General features: G+C 45.9%; 1 protein-coding gene across 2 annotated transcripts in view; it reads right to left on the minus strand.

Moving 5' to 3' along the window:
* The window catches only part of NPY5R (neuropeptide Y receptor Y5), a 151,270-nt gene that overhangs the window by 42,990 nt on the left and 86,249 nt on the right, over positions 1-22,031 (minus strand). The window contains exon 2 of one of the 2 annotated variants that reach the window (XM_075335162.1): positions 4,654-4,850. The exons of the other annotated variant lie outside the window; for it this stretch is intronic. The gene's annotated coding sequence lies outside the window, so the exon portion shown is untranslated. The remainder of the gene's footprint in view (positions 1-4,653; positions 4,851-22,031) is intronic. 2 annotated transcript variants of the gene reach the window in all.

The raw sequence follows: 22,031 nt of genomic DNA on the forward strand, positions 1-22,031 counted from the left end.
GGGGGGAGGCTGGGAAGAGAGAGAGGCTGAGGCTGGGAAGAGAGAGAGGCTGGGAAGAGAGAGGCTGAGGGGAGGCTGGGAAGAGAGAGAGAGGCTGAGGCTGGGAAGAGAGAGAGACTGAGACTGGGGGGAGGCTGGGAAGAGAGAAAGGCTGAGGCTGGGGGAGGCTGGGAAGAGAGAGAGGCTGGGAAGAGAAAGAGGCTGAGGCTGGGGGGAGTCTGGGAAGAGAGAGAGAGAGGCTGAGGCTGGGAAGACAGAGAGGCTTAGGCTGGGGGGAGGCTGGGAAGAGAGAGAGGCTGAGGCTGGGAAGAGAGGCTGAGGCTGGGGGGAGAGAGGCTGAGGCTGGGGGGGAGGCTGGGGGGAGAGAGAGGCTAAGGCTGGGGGGAGAGAGGCTGGGGGGAGAGAGAGGCTGAGGCTGGGGGGAGAGAGAGGCTGAGGCTGGGGGGAGAGAGAGGCTGAAGCTGGGGGGGAGGCTGGGAGAAGAGAGGCTGATTCTGGGGGAGTCTGGGAGGGGGAGGCTGATGCTGAGGGAGGCTGATGCTGAGGGAGGCTGGGAGGGGGAGGGTGAGGCTTGGAGGAGGGAAGCTGATGCTGAGGGAGACTTGGAGGAGGGAGGGAGGAGGAAGGCTGATGCTGGGGGAGGCTGGGAGGAGGGAGGCTGATGCTGGGGGAGACTTGGAGGAGGGAGGGAGGAGGAAGGCTGATGCTGGGGGAGGCTGGGAGGAGAGAGGCTGATGCTGGGGGAGGCTGGGAGGAGGGAGGCTGATGCTGGGGGAGTTTGGGAGGAGGGAGGCTGAGGCTAGGGGAGGCTGGGAGGAGGGAGGCTGATGCTGGGGGAGGTTGGGAGGAGGGAGGCTGAGGCTAGGGGAGGCTGGGAGGAGGGAGGCTGAAGCTGGGGAAGGCTGGGAGGAGGGAGGCTGAGGCTGGGGGAGGCTGAGGCTGGGGGAGGCTGGGAGGAGGGAGGCTGGGAGGAGGGAGGCTGGGAGGGGGAAGGTGAGGCTTGGAGGAGGGAGGCTGATGCTGGGGGAGGCTGGGAGGAGGGAGGCTGATGCTGGGAGGAGGGAGGCTAATGCTGGGAGCAGGGAGGCTGATGCTGGGGGAGGCTGGGAGGAGAGAGGCTGGGAGGAGGGAGGCTGGGAGGAGGGAGGCTGGGAGGAGGGAGGCTGGGAGGGGGAAGGTGAGGCTTGGAGGAGGGAGGCTGATGCTGGGGGAGGCTGGGAGGAGGGAGGCTGATGCTGGGAGGAGGGAGGCTGATGCTGGGAGCAGGGAGGCTGATGCTGGGGGAGGCTGGGAGGAGAGAGGCTGATTCTGGGGGAGTCTGGGAGGGGGAGGCTGATGCTGAGGGAGGCTGGGAGGGGGAGGGTGAAGCTTGGAGGAGGGAAGCTGATGCTGAGGGAGACTTGGAGGAGGGAGGGAGAAGGGAGGCTGATGCTGGGGGAGGCTGGGAGGAGGGAGGCTGATGCTGGGGGAGGCTGATGCTGGGGGAGGCTGGGAGGAGAGAGGCTGATGCTGGGGGAGGCTGGGAGGGGGAAGGTGAGGCTTGAAGGAGTGAGGCTGATGCTGGGGGAAGCTGGGAGGAGGAAGGCTGATGCTGGGGGAGGCTGGGAGGAGGGAGGCTGATGTTGGGGGAGGCTGGGAGGAGGGAGGCTGATGCTGGGGGAGGCTGGGAGGAGGGAGGCTGATGCTGGGGGAGGCTGGGAGGAGGGAGGCTGATGCTGGGGGAGGCTGGGAGGAGGGAGGCTGATGCTTGGGGAGGTTGGGAGGAGGGAGGCTGAGGCTGGGGGAGGCTGGGAGGAGGGAGGCTGAGGCTGGGGGAGGCTGGGAGGAGGGAGGCTGGGAGGAGAGAGGCTGATGCTGGGAGGGGGAAGGTGAGGCTTGGAGGAGGGAGGCTGATGCTGGTGGAGGCTGGGAGGAGGAAGGCTGATGCTGGGGGAGGCTGGGAGGAGGAAGGCTGATGCTGGGGGAGGCTGGGAGGAGGAAGGCTGATGCTGGGGGAGGCTGGGAGGAGGAAGGCTGATGCTGGGGGAGGCTGGGAGGAGGAAGGCTGATGCTGGGGGAGGCTGGGAGGAGGAAGGCTGATGCTGGGGGAGGCTGGGAGGAGGGAGGCTGATGCTGGGGGAGGCTGGGAGGAGGGAGGCTGATGCTTGGGGAGGTTGGGAGGAGGGAGGTTGAGGCTAGGGGAGGCTGGGAGGAGGGAGGCTGAAGCTGGGGAAGGCTGGGAGGAGGGAGGCTGAGGCTGGGGGAGGCTGAGGCTGGGGGAGGCTGGGAGGAGGGAGGCAGAGGCTGGGGGAGGCTGGGAGGAGGGAGGTTGAGGCTGGGAGGAGGGAGGCTGAGGCTGGGAGGGGGAAGGTGAGGCTGGGAGGAGGGAGGCTGATGCTTGGGGAGGTTGGGAGGAGGGAGGCTGAGGCTAGGGGAGGCTGGGAGGAGGGAGGCTGAAGCTAGGGAAGGCTGGGAGGAGGGAGGCTGAAGCTGGGGAAGGCTGGGAGGAGGGAGGCTGAGGCTGGGGGAGGCTGGGAGGAGGGAGGCTGAGGCTGGGAGGAGGGAGGCTGAGGCTGGGAGGGGGAAGGTGAGGCTGGGAGGAGGGAGGCTGATGCTGGGGGAGGCTGGGAGGAGGGAGGCTGATGCTGGAAGCAGGGAGGCTGATGCTGGGGGAGGCTGGGAGGAGAGAGGCTGATGCTGGAGGAGGCTGATGCTGGGGGAGGCTGGGAGGAGAGAGGCTGATGCTGGAGGAGGCTGATGCTGGGGGAGGCTGGGAGGAGAGAGGCTGATGCTGGAGGAGGCTGATGCTGGGGGAGGCTGGGAGGAGAGAGGCTGATGCTGGAGGAGGCTGATGCTGGGGGAGGCTGGGAGGAGAGAGCTGATGCTGGAGGAGGCTGATGCTGGGGGAGGCTGGGAGAAGAGAGGCTGATGCTGGGGGAGGCTGGGAGGAGAGAGGCTGATGCTGGAGGAGGCTGATACTGGGGGAGGCTGGGAGGAGAGAGGCTGATGCTGGAGGAGGCTGATGCTTGGGGAGGCTGGGAGGAGAGAGGCTGATGCTGGAGGAAGCTCATGCTGGGGGTGGCTGGGAGGAGAGAGGCTGATGCTGGGGGAAGCTGGGGGAGAGAGGCTGAAGCTGGGGGAGGCTGGGGGGAGAGAGGCTGATGCTGGGGGAGGCTCATGCTGGGGGAGGCTGGGAGGAGAGAGGCTGATGCTGGAGGAGGCTCATGCTGGGGGAGGCTGGGAGGAGAGAGGCTGATGCTGGAGGAGGCTCATGCTGGGGGAGACTGGGAGGAGAGAGGCTGATGCTGGAGGAGGCTCATGCTGGGGGAGGCTGGGAGGAGAGAGGCTGATGCTGGGGGAAGCTGGGGGAGAGAGGCTGAAGCTGGGGGAGGCTGGGGGGAGAGAGGCTGATGCTGGGGGAGGCTTGGTAGAGAGAGGCTGATGCTGGGGGAGAGGCTGCTGGTGAAGGCGGGAGAGAGCGGCTGCTGCTGGGGGAATGGGAGAGAGGGGCCAATGCTAGAGACAGAGGACAAGGGTTGAGGGATAGAGCAATGACAATATCGATGGGGGGGAGTGTAAGGGCTCAGAATAAGAGGGGGCCAGCATTGGGAGCTCATTATGGAGAAGGGGCAGCATGTCTGGGCTCAGTATGGAGTGGAACAATGTAGGGGAGTCAATATCAAGAGTGGGGTAGTGTGTGTGTGGGGGGTCTCAGCATAAGCGTTAGTGTGGTGGTCTTAGGATGAATGGGGCAGCATGGAGGTGACATTATGGAAAAGAGGAAGGCAGCATTAGGAGCTCAAGGAGAGGGGCAGCATGCACGGGACACTGAGGAGGGGGCAGCATGCATGGGACACTGTGAGGAGGGGGCAGCATGCATGGGACACTGTGAGGAGGGGGCAGCATGCATGGGACACTGTGAGGAGGGGGCAGCATGCATGGGACACTGTGAGGAGGGGGCAGCATGCATGGGACACTGTGAGGAGGGGGCAGCATGCATGGGACACTGTGAGGAGGGGGCAGCATGCATGGGACACTGTGAGGAGGGGGCAGCATGATGTGAGGACAGTGTGCAGATCATATTTCATAATTGAGGAAGGTGTGGTGGATATAATTTATAAGGGAGGGCAGTGTGTAGTTTATTAGGGGCAGTGTGACAGTCACAGTATATAAGTGGGGACGGTGTGGTGGGAATATTTTATACTCATGCTATGTTTTGATGTGCCTGTGGTGATCCCCATTGGGGGGGGGTTAGTGCCCTTCGTTTCTCATTGATACTTTTTCAAGTGTTTTACAGAGTAGATCTGCCTTAAACAGATGTCGTGTGCGAAAACTCAGTTTTACGTTGTCAATAAGGGGCGCGACTACTTAAAGTGCCTAGGGCAGCACGAAGGCAAAATACAGCCCTGGTTGTGATGCTGTTCTAGGCTTCAAAGCTTCTCCATTTTTCCTCTAAATGTAACGATGGTCATTATGGCCAAACAGTTAAATTTTAGTTTCATAAGACCGCAGGATATGTCTCCAAAAATTAAGGCCTTAGTTCCTGTATGCTTTGGCAAACATTAATCTGGCTTTTTTATGTTTTTTTTAGTAATGGCTTCTTACTTGCAAAGTGCCCTTTCAGCCCATGTTAATACAGTACTTGTTTCACTGTGTATAATGACACAATCTTACCAGCTTCCGCCAGCATCTTCACAAGGTCTTTTTCTTTTGTTCTTGGGTTGATATGCACGTCTGACCAAAGCACGTTCATCTTTGAACTTGTCTTCTTACTGTGCGGTATGATGGCTGGACATTCCCATCTTGTTTGTATTTGCTTATAATTGTTTGTACAGATGAACGAGGCACCTTCAGGTATCTGCAAATTGCACCTAAGGATGAACCAATCTTGTGTAAGTCTAAAATTCTCTTCCTGAGATCTAGGCTGATTGCATTTGACTTTACCATGATGCTACACAAAGAAGCAGTATGTTTCAGGTGTGCATTAAAATACATCCATAGGTGTGTTTATAATTACCTCAGATGTAGCCAATAAACCTATCAGAATCTTCCAAACACATGACATCATCATATGGGTTGTGCTATAGTGGTTAAAGGCATATTACTCTTAGTGTACATAAACTTTTAACTTTGCAGAAAGTAATAAAAAAGGCCTTAAAATATTCTCTGTCTCTTATTTTTTTGGCATTTGGCAAATATAAATAATTTTGGTAATCCTAATTGACCTAAACCGGCAAATGTTTATACTTATTTCATGGTAGAAATATAATAAAAGGGAAAACGGGTATATGCCGCACTTAAAAAACACTGTTGCAGAATTAATGTAGAAATTTCTTTTTTAGTTCAGCATTCCAACGCGTTTCAGAGACAAGGACCATCTCCTTCCTCAGGGAAAAAGAAATCATACAAGAAATTGGTAAGATTTCTTTTTCCCTGAGGAAGGAGACAGTCCTTATCTCTGAAACGCGTTGGAATGCTGAAATAAAAAAGAAATTTCTACATTAATTCTGCAACAGTGGTTTTTAAGCGCGGCATATACCCGTTTTCCCTTTTATTATATTTCTACCCCGATATCACGGGGCCGCTGCTTGAACCACGCGGACACTCACATGCGGTTTAAGGAGTTGTGACTGGCACAACCCCATCAGGTGAGTGTACCTATTTCTCTCTCATCATCTCATGTTATACCGGGTAAGACCCTATTGCGCCTTTTGTTTCCCCATCTCTAGTATATACTTATTTCATGTCAGTGAGAAAAGCATGCATATGTGTTTTTTTAAATAGTGTATGTAAACTTCTGGCTTCAACTGTAGATGACAGATAACACCCACAGGCATCAGTCCGGACCAGTTTTGGAACTGATTGGGACCAATAAACTCCTTAAAAACCACTGTCATTCATGAAAGTTGTTTTAAGAGATTAAACAGTGATTAAAAGACCCCCTATGGCAGGATCGGCCCCCAGTGATTATAATAGCTGGTGTCGATCATTGCCATGGCACCGTGGGGTCATCTGATGACCCCAGGGTATGGTGGCTCCTAAGATCCAGCAATAAGCTTGTTCTTACATGCAAATTCAGTCAAACACTGACAGGTCTCATGTGCTGCTGTACATGAGTATAGCATCAGTTGACATCAGTGATCAAAGTAAAAAATATTCATTAAGTGAGAAAGTGCATACAAATCATGCAAACCGGTTTCGCCACTAAAAAGACAGCCTTTGTATTGAAAATATACAAAGAAATGTACACATAATTAGTACCACCAAGTTCAGAATGATCCAAACTGTAAAAATGTCATCTTACTTATTTCATATGGCGAATACCATAAAAAAAATAAAAACATGCCAAAATGGCATTTTTTTTCATCATAAAAAAGTGAATAAAAAGCGATCAAAAAGACATATGTAAAAAAACATGTTAGAAAAGAAAATGCCAAACCACCCTGCAAAAAAAAAGCCCTAAATGGATCATTACAAAAAATACAGCTCTCAGAATATGGCTATGCAAAAACACATTAATTTTTTGTAAAATATAGATTTTAGTGTATAAAAGTATCAAAGCATATAAAGTGATATAACTCTAGTATCGCTGTAAGTGTACTGAACAAAGAATAAAGCGATCTTATCACTTTTATTAAAAAAAACAATAAGTGAATTGCTCGTTTTTGTTTGTTCTTCATCTGCAAAATTTGAAAAACAATCAAAAATTGTTATGTTCTCCTAAATGGTACAAAAAAAACCTGCAGCTCGTCAGGCAAAAAATAAGTCCTCATACAGCGCTGTTTGCAAAAAGTAAAAAAGCTACAGCTCTCAGAACATGGCAATAGAAAAAGTTTATTATAATAAAACATTTTTACTATGTAATAGAAGCAGAACATAAAAATATATATAATAAATCTGCTATCGTTGTCACACTGACCCAAAGAATAAATCTGTCCTATCACGAATACCACACATTCTAGTACTTTTGTTCATTTCTTCATTCTGCTTCCGAAAAGCAGAATAAGACTCGGCTGATATTTATCCTCCGCTTTTCGGTGAGCACTTACATGAGGGTTTAAATTTAAATCCCAAAAAGCGTGATTCAGACAAAACCTCAATTGAAACCACTTGCTCTAATGAGGCAGATGGAGACACTTTGATCTCCGTCTGGTGTCTGTTCTGGCCCAGTAATGTCCCATCAGTTTAGTCGCTTAATTTACCCCCTAAAAACAGCCCCCACTCAAGTCCATCTTCTGTTTGTCATGCGGTGTTCAGCGTTGTACTCTTTGGGTGTCATGGTGGCATCAGACTCTGTTCACACTGCAGAGTCGACAGGCAGCCTGGGATTCCTTAGTTGCACAGCCTGTCATGGGTGTCAGCTGGTTTTGGCTGTGCTGCTCTCCAGTTCAGGAGTTAATTCCTGCTGAGCTCCGGCTGCTGATTACCATCCTCAGCTGCCTGCATCCTTTAAAAAGTTCTGGATTCTGAGGCTAAGTGCCGGAAATAGCTTCTGCTTCCTTGGTTCCTCTGTTCTATGGTGATTTATAAGTTCTGTTGCTGCGTCGTGTGTGAATCTTCCAGTCGTGTTATTATTTCCTACCCTTTTTGCGTTACTTTCCACTTCACATACTGTCCCTCTTTTATGTTTGAGTGCAGTGTGCACAAGTTTTCATTTACCCTTGTTTATGCTTATTTGTGGGGCTTTGGTTACTAGTTTTCTGGCCCGCTCCCAGGGTTGGGGGGAGTAGCATCAGGGCCCGGACAGGATATAGAGCCATGCTGTGGGCTCCAACCTGGCTACCATTGAGCCTACCTTTGAGATAAGGGACAGTGCAGAGGCCCCCGTCTTAGGGTCAGCCTGGGAACCCCAGTTCCATCTGTACATACCCCGTGACACTGTGACTGGAAATATAAGGGGATTTTGTTGCAAAAATGAAAAATTGCTAATGAACTTTTACTCTTCCAATGTCCTAAGAAAAAAATTATGTTTCAAAGATGGTGCTGCTGTAAATTGGACATATGGGAAATTTTATTGATTAACTATTTTGTGTTACATAACTCTCTTATTTTAGATCAAAATTTGCATTAGTTTTACCAAATTTTTTATATTTCACAAATAAATGCAAAAAATGTTATCCTAAATTTAAATCTATCATGAATGTCACGAAAAAAAAAACCAGTGTCAGAATCACTGAGATCCATTGAAATTTTCCAGAGTTATCACCACATAAATTGACACAAGTCAGAATTTAAAAAATTGACCTGCTCAGGAAGGGAAAAACAGACTGGGGGTGACGGAGTTAAACTAGCCAATACTGAGTACTAATCTCAATTCAGTTGAAAATCTTTGGAGAGAGCTGAAATCTACAACTGGGAAAAAACCCTGCAAATAAATAAAGGGAATCTTTGAAATCAGAATGACTGTTTTTACAAGTACAGGCGCTCGGTCGGTACATCATGGCACGGTCAAACATTTATATGCACCTTCTAAACTGCTTATTTTCTATCTATCTTTGCTCCCTACTCTTCTGTTATTGATGGATCTGAATTCATAGAGCCAGAAAAGGGCTGACATATAGGGAAAACAAGCAGTTGGTTTAATTAAAGGTATTTTGTTAAATCTTAAAGGGTTATTTCAAACATTGAAAACTATAACCATGCCATCGCTCTATGCATTTTCTATGGCCCTGCCAGAAAAAGCTGGCAGTCCTATGGAGAATAAAGTGATAGCGAAAGACCACCTCTTCATTTTGATGTACTGTACATAAAGGTTTAGGCAAGTGTTAATAAAGAGTTTGTGTGCACTTTTTAGGCAGGGGAATGATTTATGACGTATGTATCATGTATCATACAGTTATCAGTAAGTAACAAGAAGTTTTTTTTGGGGCCCCTGAACTCACCCTCACACCCAGAGATACCCTTGAAAGTAGGGAAGTCCAGGCCCCTGACCTGGCCCTGGCTCCTGTCCTGGCCCTGATGACAAAGTCCCCACCACCCAGGGCACTAACTGGGACGGAGATCCCAAAACCCCAAAAACAAGGCACAACAGACAGGGGTAAATGAAAACTCATGCACACCTAAAACTACACAAGGGAATAACCAAAGGTGTATGGGTAGGGGTAATAAGGGAAAGGAGGTGAAAACAAAAACAGACTACAAACATCAAACCACAGCAGACAGCAACAACACTTCCTCTCTACTCCAGGCTAGCTCCAAACTGAATTGAATAACCAGCGAGGTATCTGGGAAGCAGAAGGCTTAAATCCAGGGTTTAAGTGTTTAACAGCAGACAGCTGAGCAAGTCTGCTGCAACTCCAGAGGAGTTAACCCCCTTAACCCACCCAATTAAAAAACAACGTTTAAATGCGCATGGTCTCAGATGAAGTAAAGTTAGTCCTGAGTCTGTCGCTATTCACAAGATGCAGTGACAATTGTTACACAATCACAGTAATGCCATATCCAACTTTTTGCTACTGACATTACTGTGATTGGGAGGTGCAGTAAAAAAAAAATGATTTACTGAGATTCCCCACGGCTGTCACACTACTTCTGAGTCTGCTCATTAGATCTCATACATATACATTGCTTCCCCCACCCACACACTCTGCCGATGTATGTGATTGGCTGCAATCAGACTGCCGGCTACCCTCACAGTAGCTGTCTGGGTCTAATGATGTAGTGTATAAATAAATAAATAAATTGTCACAGGGCCCCTGAATATTGATACCCAGTTCAAGCCATGCAAATTATCTAGGCTGCATATCAAAATAAGACGATACCCATGCGGCTTTTTTTTAATTATACAAATAAATATATATTTTTTAAAAAAAGTATGCGGGCCCCTCTTACAGGATTAATATTGGGGGGTCTCATAGATCCCTTCACATTACTAATCTAGGGCTTAGTGGTATCTGTGAGCTGTTATTAACTCCTTATATTACCCTGACTGCCACCGCACAAGGACAATTGGGATGAGAAGGGCAAAGCACTGGAATTGTTGCATCTAATGGATGTAACAATTCTGGGTGGCTCTAAGCTGCTCTTTCAATGCTGATGGGGCCCAATAACCATGGGCCTCCCCCCCAGCCTGAGAATACCAGCCACTAACTGTAAGCTTTATCTTAGCTGGGTATTAAAATTGGGGTGGACCGTCAACTTTAAAAAAAATAATAATTTAAATAATTAAAAATAAGTTGCATGGGGTCTCTCTTATTTTGATACACAGCTAAGATAATGTGAACAGCTGGTAGCTGCAGTATGTAGCTGTCCGTTTGATCTGTGTTGGATATCTGTATATGGGGGACCCTGTGACATTTTTTATTTACTTATTTATTTATTTATTTATTTTTACACTCCATTAGGGGACCCAAACAGCTAGTATGAGGGAAGCCAATCAGAGATGCCAGCACGCTGGCAGTCTGACTGCAGTCAATCACAGACACCAGCAGAGAGGGGAAGCAAGGGAAGCAGTACATATGTATGGGATCTAATATGCGGACCCGGAAGTATTGTGACAGCTGCCGGGAATCTCAGTAAATCTAATTCTTGTGCTTTAACCCCCGTAATACTCTGACAATATTATTACCAGAAATCAATTGTGAGTTAGAAATGTATACAGGCATCTTCCATATTTTGTTCCCATTAAGTTTCCTCACTTTTCATCCATAGTATTTTTACAGCCTAACAGATTTACTTACAAGGTCCTCCTGAAAATTATTCGAGTTTCCTTTGTATTGGGTTCATTATTCATAAAGACTATACAAATAAGAGAACGTATTCTGTTTGATTAATACGAACCCGAATATTTCCCTATTCGTCCATCTCTAGCTGGCAGTCCTGATTGATTGATGGCTCTGGACAGCACAGTGTACTCCCAATGTTGTTATACAGCATCAGAAGTGCAGTAGAACAGAAACTGTCAAAGTGTTACTTTTCTGGATGTGACTTTGACATTAGACCCCACACAAGGGGTTATTATAACACCCTTCAGAAAGAAAACTGCCACTAATTCCATCTTATCTGCGGACTCATGCCTTTCTAAACAAGTGCTCAAAAATGTCCCTTTTGGGGAACTGATCAGGTGTGAAAGGAATTCTACTCTGGATTTCTGCTATGATAGAGAGAAAAAGCCATCAAAGATAGACTGCTACCGTAGAATTATGCTGGATGGATGCTGGAACGGGCAAAGTCTGTCATTGATGGCAAAAACCGTGATGACATATTGAGAGAGAGAGTAACCGAAGTAAAACTGAGATTTGTAAAGGTGATTTTTTTACTTTTGTTATCACCTTTAATCCAGAAGTAAAAGCAGTGAATAATATCATTACAAATAGGTTTCTTATATATTGTATCAGGACAAAAAACTTAAAAAAATCCTATCATATCCCATCACATTTACTACAAGGAAAGCGCCAATATTAGGAGACGTTTTATCACCAAGTTTGTTTTTGCATGACATTAAATCCAAAGAGAATAACTGGCTGTCAGTCAGTGGCTCTTATAAATGTGAACATACTGTCTGCACATGCTGTAAACACATGGACAACACAAAAGGTTTCTATTCATCTGTTACCAAAAAGGAGCACAATATTGGCGGGTACATTAACTGCAATTCCAACAATGTTATATATCTAATTACCTGTATAACATGTAATCTACAAAACATTGGTTGCACCAGTGGGCCCTTAAAAATATGTATTTAATAAATCCAACAAAATTATTTATAAGAGTTCAGCTATCACTAAGCACTTTACTGTATTAACACATAGTGGTTACACCAATGACTTTCAAGTTACAGGTATTGAACGTGTAAAGCCACCACTTCATGGGGGAGATATAAAACGAAAATTAAGTAATAGGGAAACTTGGTGGATGTATTTATTAAAGACCAGAACACCACCCCTAAAGAACAGTACACAGGTGTGAACATCTGCCAAGACCGGCACGGCTGCACACTCTCCTGACAAGAGCGGGTCGGCTGCATGTATTTCTATGCAGCTGACCCGCTCCTGTCCAGAGAGCGGCCAGTCATGCTGGGTGATGCGATGCAAGACTTGCGCGAGTTATGCACGAGTCCCTCGCAAGTGTGACTCCGGCCTCACTAGAAGTCTTGTGATTCCACTGGCTTGACCCACGCCCATCAATTATCTCAATAATTGTAAATGATGTGTAGAGATTGAGCATTTGTTTCTGAAGGATATCTAGCATTATTTATAAAGATGGTTGCAACAGTTATGTTTTATACGTGGAATGACTAAGGCTCTGTAGCCGAAACACATCTGCTTGTTTTTATCTGAGACGCTGCAACTTCTAAAGTTTTTATGTTTTGCCTGATATAATAAATAGAGAGGTTTTTCTAAAGATTTTTGCACTGGACAACCCATTTTTTTCTATTGGATTTTCTTAATGCACTTTGAGGTCTGTGCGCTTCTTCAGTTAAAGATCAGCTAACTTTTTCTATATTCTACCTCCAAGGTCTTTGTGAAAATTATTCAAGTTTTCTTTGACTTGCATTGGGTTAGTTACAAATGACAAATACTCGAATATGAGAAAGTGTTCGGCTCAAATAATCCGAACCCAAATATTTCCCTATTCGACCATCTTGAGCTGGCATTCCTGACTCATTGATGGCTCACGAAAGCCAGCACAGTGTACTCCCGACTCTCAATGTTGCTATATGAGGCATCTTTGCCTCTGCAGCATCAGAAGCGCAGTAAAAAAGAAACTGTCTGGAATCAAATTCTGACATTTTGCTCAAATGATCTTGGAAATCCTCTTTGCAGTGTTTGTAACAAGCAGTAAACAATAAAATAAAAAAGTAAAAAAATTTGGGAGGGGGTTCAGTGTCAAAATTTAATAATGAGACAATTGCAAGAAATCTTATTTCTACAAGAACTTTGGATATGTACCCATTTTGGAAGATGGGAATAACCATTCAAAGATAGGACATCATTATAAACCAGTGACAATGACCTGTATATTAATAAATATGGCTTTAAGTAGAGTATTGCTGTTTTACTTCCTTTTTGTTTCCTTTATCAATACAGAATTATTGCTATACGTTGACAATATGTTGCGTGTAAATTACAAGGTGCATGTCCCCTCCAATTTCACTTGATACATACAGTTGCTCAGTTTGTACAGTATCTGTCTGAAGCTGACTTTCCTTGTAGATCCTTCTCAAGATAATTAAATGTGACCCTGCAAATGTTTTAAGATTAAGACAGACCACTTGAGATATAAAACGCTTAACTCCTGCACCATATGACTGTCATGTCTATTTAGTAGCAATAGTAAAAAAAAATTCTAGTTTGTTGTTTTATATATACAATGAGTTTCAAACAACGAGGCAAATCTACTAAAATACTGTCTAGGACAGTATTACGGGGTGCCAAATTTGTCAAAGTAAAACAGGCTTTACACGCTACGATATATCAAACAATATGTCGTCGGGGTCATGTCGTAAGTGATGCACATCCAGCATCGTTTGACATATCGTAGCATGTGACAGCTACGAGCGACTGTGAACGAGCAAAAATACTCACCTTATCGTTGCTTGTCGACACGTCGCTTATTTTCTAAAAATCGAACGTCCGGTTGTTCATTGTTCCCGAGGCAGCACACATCGCTCCATGTGACACCCCGGGAATGATGAACTGCAGCTTACCTGCGTCCTGCCGGCAATGCGGAAGTAAGGAGGTGAGATGTTTACGTCCTGCTCATCTCCGCCCCTCCGCTTCTATTGGCTGGCCGCTGTGTGACGTCGCTGTGATGCTGAACGTCCCTCCCCCTTCAGGAAGAGGATGTTCGCCGCCCACAGCGAGGTCGTTTGGAAGGTAAGTACGTGTGACGGGGGGTTATGACTTTGTGCAACACGGGCAAGAAATTTCCCGTACAGCATAAATGATGGGGGCGGGTGCGATCGCAAATGTGATCACACGAGAAACTGCAGCATGTAAAGCAGGCTTAAGTCATAATGTTTGATAGATTTGGTACATCTTTAGACTGCTTAGTCTAAAGGCCGCTTTACATGCTACGACATTGCTAAAGCGATGTCATTGGGGTCACGGAATTTGTGACGCACATCCAGCCGTTGTCGTTGCATGTGACACCTATGAGCAATTTTGAATCGTTGCTAAAACGTTCAAAATCGCTAATCGGTGACATGCCCCCCTATTCCCAATTATCGTTGCGGCTGCAGGTACGATGTTGGTCCTCGTTCCTGCGGCAGCACACATCGTTATGTGTGACACCGCAGGAACGAGGAACCTCACCTTACCTGCAGCCGCCGGCAATGAGAAAGGAAGGAGGTGGGCGGGATGTTACGTCCCGCTCATCTCCGCCCCTCTGCTTCTATTGGGCAGCCGCTTAGTGACGTCGCTGTGATGCCGAAAGAACCGCCCCCTTAGAAAGGAGGCGGTTCGCCGTTCACATCAACGTCACTAGGCAGGTAAGTCCGTGTGACGGGTCCGTGCGATTTTGTGCACCACGGGCAGCGATTTGCCCGTGATGCACAAACGATGGGGGCGAGTACGCACGCTAGGATCTCGCTAGCGAGATCGCAGCGTGTAAAGCGGCCTTAACTCTACACCAACTGCATACCAATAATTTCCACGAAACACATATTAATAATGGTGCAAAATATGTAAAACAGTCACTTTTAGCTGCACCAGATAAAATTAATGTCCAGCTGACATTAACCCCTTCACAACTGAGGACGTACCAGTATGTCTTAACTCATGAAGTGGTAATCACTGCCAGCTGCTGTGGTGAGCCAGTGTCGATCTCGGAACATGTCTGCTGATTTTAACAGCAGACATGTGCGTCTAAGAGCTGCGGGTGGATCCGTGATCCACCCACGCTTGTTAACCCCTTACATCGGACAGTAAAAATGTGACAGCGCGATTTAAATGACCGCAGCAGGGATAATCACCTTTCCTAGCCACCATTGGAGGCCCTGTGAAATGATCATGGGGAGCCGATAGCTCCATGGTAGCAACGGGTCATGTGATAACTCTATCATGACGTAGTTCCTGATACAGCCAACAGCAGCGACTCTAACTAGAATGCTGCATTTCTGCTGATCAGAGCTGTCCACTTCTGATCAACAGAAATGAATCAGCGATCAGACTGCTGATCTTTATGGTCCCCCAGAGGGACCATGTGATGGTGAGCTATGGGGGAGGTGTATCTTGCTGTACAGATTCCTATTTCAAGCTGGGTTCATTGTCTTATTTGAACTACTTCTGTGTACATTTCTATTGTTGTAGGTAATCACCCCCTAAAATGCAAGGTTGTATCCTCTTGAGGCACTTCCATCCCTGGGAGTAGGGGGAGGTGGGCCTAGAGTCCAACTAGTGTAAACTCTGCTTACCTGAGAGATTCAGTCAGAGTGAGCTGAAACTTGAAGAGAGCAGGAGCCCCAGCCTGGGTGGCTGTGGACACGGACGGAGCTAGGCCTGTGTGGCGTCCAGTGGATTGTGTGGGATTTCTGGGACTCTGAAAAGGACTATTACGTTGTGATCTGGCACTTTGGATTATCGGGAGTTGCCCCGAATCTGTTTTATTTGGACTTGTCGTGTGCTGTTCCAGTGTTCTTGTGAATAAACCTGTTGGATCGTTCCTCGGCCTCGTCCATCCTTTGCTCTCTTGTACACCCCCGTCACAAACTGGTGGCAGCGGTGGGATCAGAGCAGAAGGAATGGAGGACAACGGCCCATTAACATCTGGAATCAGAACCTCAGAGTACAAGAACTGGACTGTGGTGAGCCTACAAACAATGGCCCGTGAATTAGGAGTCGTAACAAAGGACTCTCTAAGGAGCAACTAATTGAGGCATTGGAAAACGCTTGCCTGCAAGATGGCACCGAGGAACAATTTCCACAGCAAAGGGAGGAAAGACGGGAGCTGGAGGTAAATACCCAAAAAAGTCAATGGATTGTGTGGTACAAGGAGGAGATGGCACTGCTTGGAGATGAGGCCACCATAGAAGATAAGAGGGAGGCCATGCGTGGAGCTAAAGAGAAGGAGCGCAGGATGGAGGAGATGGCACTGCTGGATAAGGAGCTCGCTGTGGAAGCCGCGAGAGGTTCCAGACAGACTGTAACCCCAGCACCCATCATGAGGGAACTTCCCAGGGTGTCCCGCAAAGACTTTAAGCCGTTTAATGAGGCTGCAGGCGACATTGAGGGCTTCTTCCAGGACTTTGAGCATCAGTGTCGATTAATGGAAGTCCCGGACAGGGAGCGTGTCCGGCATCTGGTTGGGCTCCTAGAGGGGGGAGCTGCTGAAGCCTATAGAGCTATGGACCCTCGGTGGAACTGTGAGTATGCGGATGTTAAACAGACTATTCTAGAACATTATGCTGTGACCCCAGACACTTACAGGACTCAGTTCCGTGCTTTAGCCTGTGATGGGGAAGTGTCTTTTAAGATATATGCTCATAGACTCAAACAAATATGTAATCGCTGGCTGGAGGCAGAGGAGGCCTTATCTTGGGAGACCTTCCTGCAGGTCATCCTAAAAGAACAATTCTTTGCCCAGTGCCCCGCTGAGATCCGGGAATGGGTGCATGAGAGAAAACCAGCGACAGTGGAGGAAGCTGCTGCTCTCGCTGATGAGGCTCTCACCATCAAGCCTCAGTGGAGGGTTCTGTTGGAGGATGGAGAGACGCCTAAAAGCTCCACAACACCGGATGCCCCCAGTTATTCTGTCCCCATTGTTCCCCGTTCCTCTAAGCCACCACATGTTGATACCCGTGTTAATGTGCCTCCAGTTGCTTCTACTGCACTTTCTGGAATACGCCGGGGAGAGGAAGTAACAGAGCGCAGGTGTTATGTTTGTAGGCATCCCGGGCATTTGCAGGCCTCATGCCCAGCCAGGCCATGGAGGAATCATCCTCAAACCCCTACAGCACCTTCAGGTGGGAGCCGGCCTCCAAGTTCCCCTACCCCTTACCCAAGAGGACACCTTGGATGGAGGGAGACCCAGCTCAGATGCTATCAATGTGGACAGCCAGGGCATCGGCAAGTCTCCTGCCCAGCTGTTCAAATGAGGACTGATCCTACACCCAATCGGATTGTTAATTATTTACAGCCCAGTGCCATGGAAGAAGATGTGGCACCGTTATGTGAGGACTGGCCTAGTGACTCAGCCCCCCATGTTGCACCACCAGGAGTTTATGGGGTGCGACCCGCAGTTATGACGACTTCTGCTCATCGAGGTAAGCACTTGCAGGAGGTTGTGCTGGATGGACAAAGACTTGTTGGATTTTGTGACTCGGGTGCTTTCCTCACACTGGCTGATCCCCGAGTGGTTTGGCCTGAGGCAATCCATAGAGGACCTGGGATTGTTATTGAACTGGCTGGTGGACAATGGAGGACTATTCCCACAGCCACTGTGGATCTGAACTTTGGTTTTGGGGTCAGGCGATGTGTGGTTGGGGTGATGGGTGGTCTTCCTGCAGACATTCTCCTAGGCAATGATGTGGGAGATATACAATGCCGATTTGTGGGTGCAGAAAGCAGAGTTTGAGTGAGGGAATACACAAAAGGAACCTTGTCCTTCCAACCCTATCGCTCTACAGGGGATTACCTACACCTTTTCCATCCAATACAAGTGTGGAAGCCAACACCAGAATGCTGATGGACTGTCCCAGCCAGAAGAACCATAGACTATTCACAGCTGAGCAACATGGACGTAAGTGAGATGGCCAGAGGTCTGTGTAGACCTCGTGGCATACTCACTTATTAAAAAGGGGGGACAGGTTGTGATGGTGGGCTATGGGGGAGGTGTATCTTGCTGTACAGATTCCTATTTCAAGCTGGGTTCATTGTCTTATTTGAACTACTTCTGTGTACATTTCTATTGTTGTAGGTAATCACCCCCTAAAATGCAAGGTTGTATCCTCTTGAGGCACTTCCATCCCTGGGAGTAGGGGGAGGTTGGCCTAGAGTCCAACTAGTGTAAACTCTGCTTACCTGGGAGATTCAGTCAGAGTGAGCTGAAACTTGAAGAGAGCAGGAGCCCCAGCCTGGGTGGCTGTGGACACGGACGGAGCTAGGCCTGTGTGGCGTCCAGTGGATTGTGTGGGATTTCTGGGACTCTGAAAAGGACTATTACGTTGTGATCTGGCACTTTGGATTATCGGGAGGTGCCCTGAATCTGTTTTATTTGGACTTGTCGTGTGCTGTTCCAGTGTTCTTGTGAATAAACCTGTTGGATCGTTCCTCGGCCTCGTCCATCCTTTGCTCTCTTGTACACCCCCGTCACAGACCAAAAAAATAAAAAAAAGCTAAAAAAAAGTTTTCATTTTTTTTTTTAAAATTAGAAAGCTGAAAAGTTCAAATCACCCCCCCAATCGCCCCATTGAAAATGAAATGGTTAAAAAAATTAAAAATAATATACACACAATTGGTATTGCCGCATTTAGAAAATCATTGCATAAAACTGCAAAAAAATAAAATAGTATAAATGGAAACTCTCTTACCATTCTTTATTGTTAATATGACAACATTTTACTGCCTTAGATACCTTGAAATGCTTTATTTGCCTTAGAAGAAATAAGAGCTGATCAAAGGGAACAATTTTTTATTAAAGCTAATGTAACTACTGAGTGGGCCATTTCGGTACTTTGGCATTGCTCCATTTCTAAAGGACAATCCAAAATAACATCAATAAATATTGATGTATAGGACATAATATTACAGCTGCCAGATACAAAGTTTATTGTTCTCAGTAAGAGAAACAAAATAATATTAAAAAATAAAAATAAAATAAATCATGTTACAAAGCTAGCTTTTGAGACATCGTTTTTCTTTTAATCAAGCATGATATAAACAGAATGTTTGAAGAAACACATGTATAGAAATTACAAAAGAGCAGAGACACGGTGTAATGAAAGGACATTTAAAACAATACAAAATGAGCCTGGAGAGTAAATTCTAATTAGTTTAATAAGAACTGTGAAACTTTATTGTACCTTGCTATCATTAGATCAGAGTTCTTAAACTGTATATGAAGAGGCTAACCGAGGCCGTTAAAAGCCCACTAATTGGCAACATAATAGTTCCTGGTTATTGGCCTATCTAAAAAGGCCCTTAAATGCTGTAGCTGTTATAAACCTTTTTATCAGATTTAGTCATGGGCTAAGTGTCTTTTTGTAACCTGAAATAGTATGACAACTTTCACATTGCCTCCTGAACTACAAAATGTTTAGCTGCAGGAAAAAAAAATGTGGTGTGTGATTGTCTGTGCAACTGTGTGTGGCTCTGAAATCTTATCCTTGCTTTAGGTTTCTGTCATTTTTCTCCAACATAGAGACCCTAATAGGACACTTAGTGCACTGATTCATGTACTTCATATTGGATGTAAAACATATAGATCTACAGGAATATTTTAGTCCTGCTGTGTATTGAGGATCTGAACAGGTGGCGCTAGAGTTTGTCTCCTTCCTCCCTGTAGAGACAATTTGAGGATCTGTAGCATGTCTGTTGTCTTCATAGAAGAACAAGTTTTGCTACTCTATACATTGCAGGGTAGGCTCCTTTTGGTTTATTTGAGTGCAAAGAGCACGTGACCATGACATTTCTGAACTTTGGAGATTGTAGTATTGCAGGAAGGTCTTCCAAAGCTCTCTCTTTCAAGCATAGCTTTAGTAATGTCAAGTGACTTTAAAGGGAACCAATCATCAGGATTTTCATATATAACCTAAAGCCAGTGCTATACTGGCACTATCATACTGATTCTATACATACTATTACTTGTCAGCTCGGATGTTTAGGTTTTAAAATCCAAAAAAGTAAAGTTTATAAAATTAACTGCTTGTTGAGTGACAGCAACAAAGGAGTAGATAATATATTCATAGTTATCCCCTCCCCCTGTTAGAATTAGCATAAGTATTATACAAGCGATTCACTTTGTCTCTTGCAGGACCTGTGTGAGGTCATACCCATGTGACCTGGTATCCAGCTTTGTTGGCTGAGGCCCCGCCCCTTCTGGTCACATGAGTATGACTTTACACAGGTCCTGCAACAGAGAAAGTGAATTGTTTGTATAATACTTATGCTAATTCTAACAGGTGGAGGGGATAAGTATGAATATATGATCTGTTTCTTTGCTGCTGTCACTCAGCAAATAGCTAATTTTATAAACTTTACTTTCTTGGATTTCAAAACCTATACATCCGAGCTGACCACTAACGGTATATAGAGAATCAGCCTGATAGTGCCAGTATAGCACTGGCTTTAGCTTATATACAAAAATCCTAGTAATTGGTTCCCTTTAAAATATATGACCATGGGTAAAGAGATGGTAACTTGTGGTAAGCAACAGCCCTTTAATAACACATTGCACTTTAAAAAAAAAATAAAAAAAATATGTCCCAAAATTATCCATACAGGGTCATTCTAAACGTAAATAGCATTTTATTAATTATGTAATACCGTATTTACAAATTCATAAATTCCTGTGTGTGGTAGTACAAGCTCTAGCATATACATAGTACATTACTTAAATAAGATTTACATTTGGTCTTTTTATTATTTCCTATGCATTCCTTAAAGAGGTTCCCTGGGAATAGAAAAAAACAAATTATAAAATTTATAATAATACTCATTAAAAATCAGTTTAAATTTTGTATTTTTTGGAAAATAAGACTCATTTGTTTCTCCAAAATTTGGGAAGAAAGTGGAGGTACATATCTGGATGTACCTGGATCTCTGTTGGTGGCAGCAGTGATAGAGTAGCAAGAAAGCCAGCTAAACTCAAAAGGGCATGTATTATAAGATGTGCACTGCACTAAAAATTCCAAACTGTGCTATTATAAATTTCTGATTTTTGGCAAACAAATTGCAATTTCTTGAGCTACCCCGCTCCATCACGACAAATCTCTTTGGGGCAGTCCTACTCTACAATATTTTGTATCTAAAATGTGCTATACGGCCTCACATATGAAAAAGTAGAACTGCCAAAAGCAGCACTTACCTGGTGCTTTTCAATCCCGTACCCATGACTGAATTATGGCTGTGGGCGGGACAGGCCCAAACAAATGCTGCATGAAATAAATAGCCTGTGGACAGGGTTTGATGGCTAAATGTGAACAGCCACAAATTGCCAAAATCAAGACAGGTGGATAAACAAACCAAATTGAGGTGCACAGCAAGGTGGGGGGGGTCAGCCACTAACCAATTCAACAAAAAAAAAAGGCCAGCTAAAATGGCATGTATCATGAGATGTGCACTGCACTAAAAATTCCAAAGTGTGCTATTATAAATTTGAGATTTTTGACAAAAAAAATTGCAATTTCTTGAGCTACCCCACCACGTCATGGCAAATCTCTTTGGGGCAGTCCTACTCTAAAATATTTTGTATTTAAAATGTGCTATACGACCTCACGTATGAAAAAATATATTTTAATAAATTAAATAATTTTTAAAATACATTTTAAAATAGTACAGTTTGGAATTTTTAGTGCAGTGCATATCTTATAATACATGCCATTTTGAGGTGAGCTGGCTTTTTTGTTTTTTCCTAATTGAATTGGTGGGTGGCTGATTCCCACCTTGCCGTGCACCTCCAATTTGATTTGTTTTTCCACTTGTCTTGATTTTGGCAATTGGTGGCTGTTCACATTCAGCCATCAAGCCCTGTCCACAGGCTATTTACTTCATGCAGCATTTGCTTGGGCCTATCCCGCCCACAGCTATGATTCAGTCATGGGTACGGGATTGAAAAGCACCAGTTAAGTGCTGCTTTAGGCAGCTCTACTTTTTCATATGTGAGGCCGTATGGCATATTTTAAATATAAAATATTTTAGAGTAGGACTGCCCCAAAGAGATTTGCCGTGACGTGGTGGGGTAGCTTCAGAAATTGCAATTTTTTTGCCAAAAATCTCAAATTTTAAAACAGTTTGGAATTTTTAGTGCAGTGCACATCTTATAATACATGCCATTTTGAGTTGAGCTGGCTTTTTTGTTTTTCTTCAGTGATAGAGTAGGTAACAGGAGGCAGGAGTCGCCACTGCAGGAAACTGATGGCTGGGGCAAACACATGTGTCCGCTATAAAAGGAAA

This window comes from Anomaloglossus baeobatrachus, chromosome 1 (assembly GCF_048569485.1).
Source record: "Anomaloglossus baeobatrachus isolate aAnoBae1 chromosome 1, aAnoBae1.hap1, whole genome shotgun sequence".
NCBI lineage: Eukaryota > Metazoa > Chordata > Amphibia > Anura > Aromobatidae > Anomaloglossus > Anomaloglossus baeobatrachus.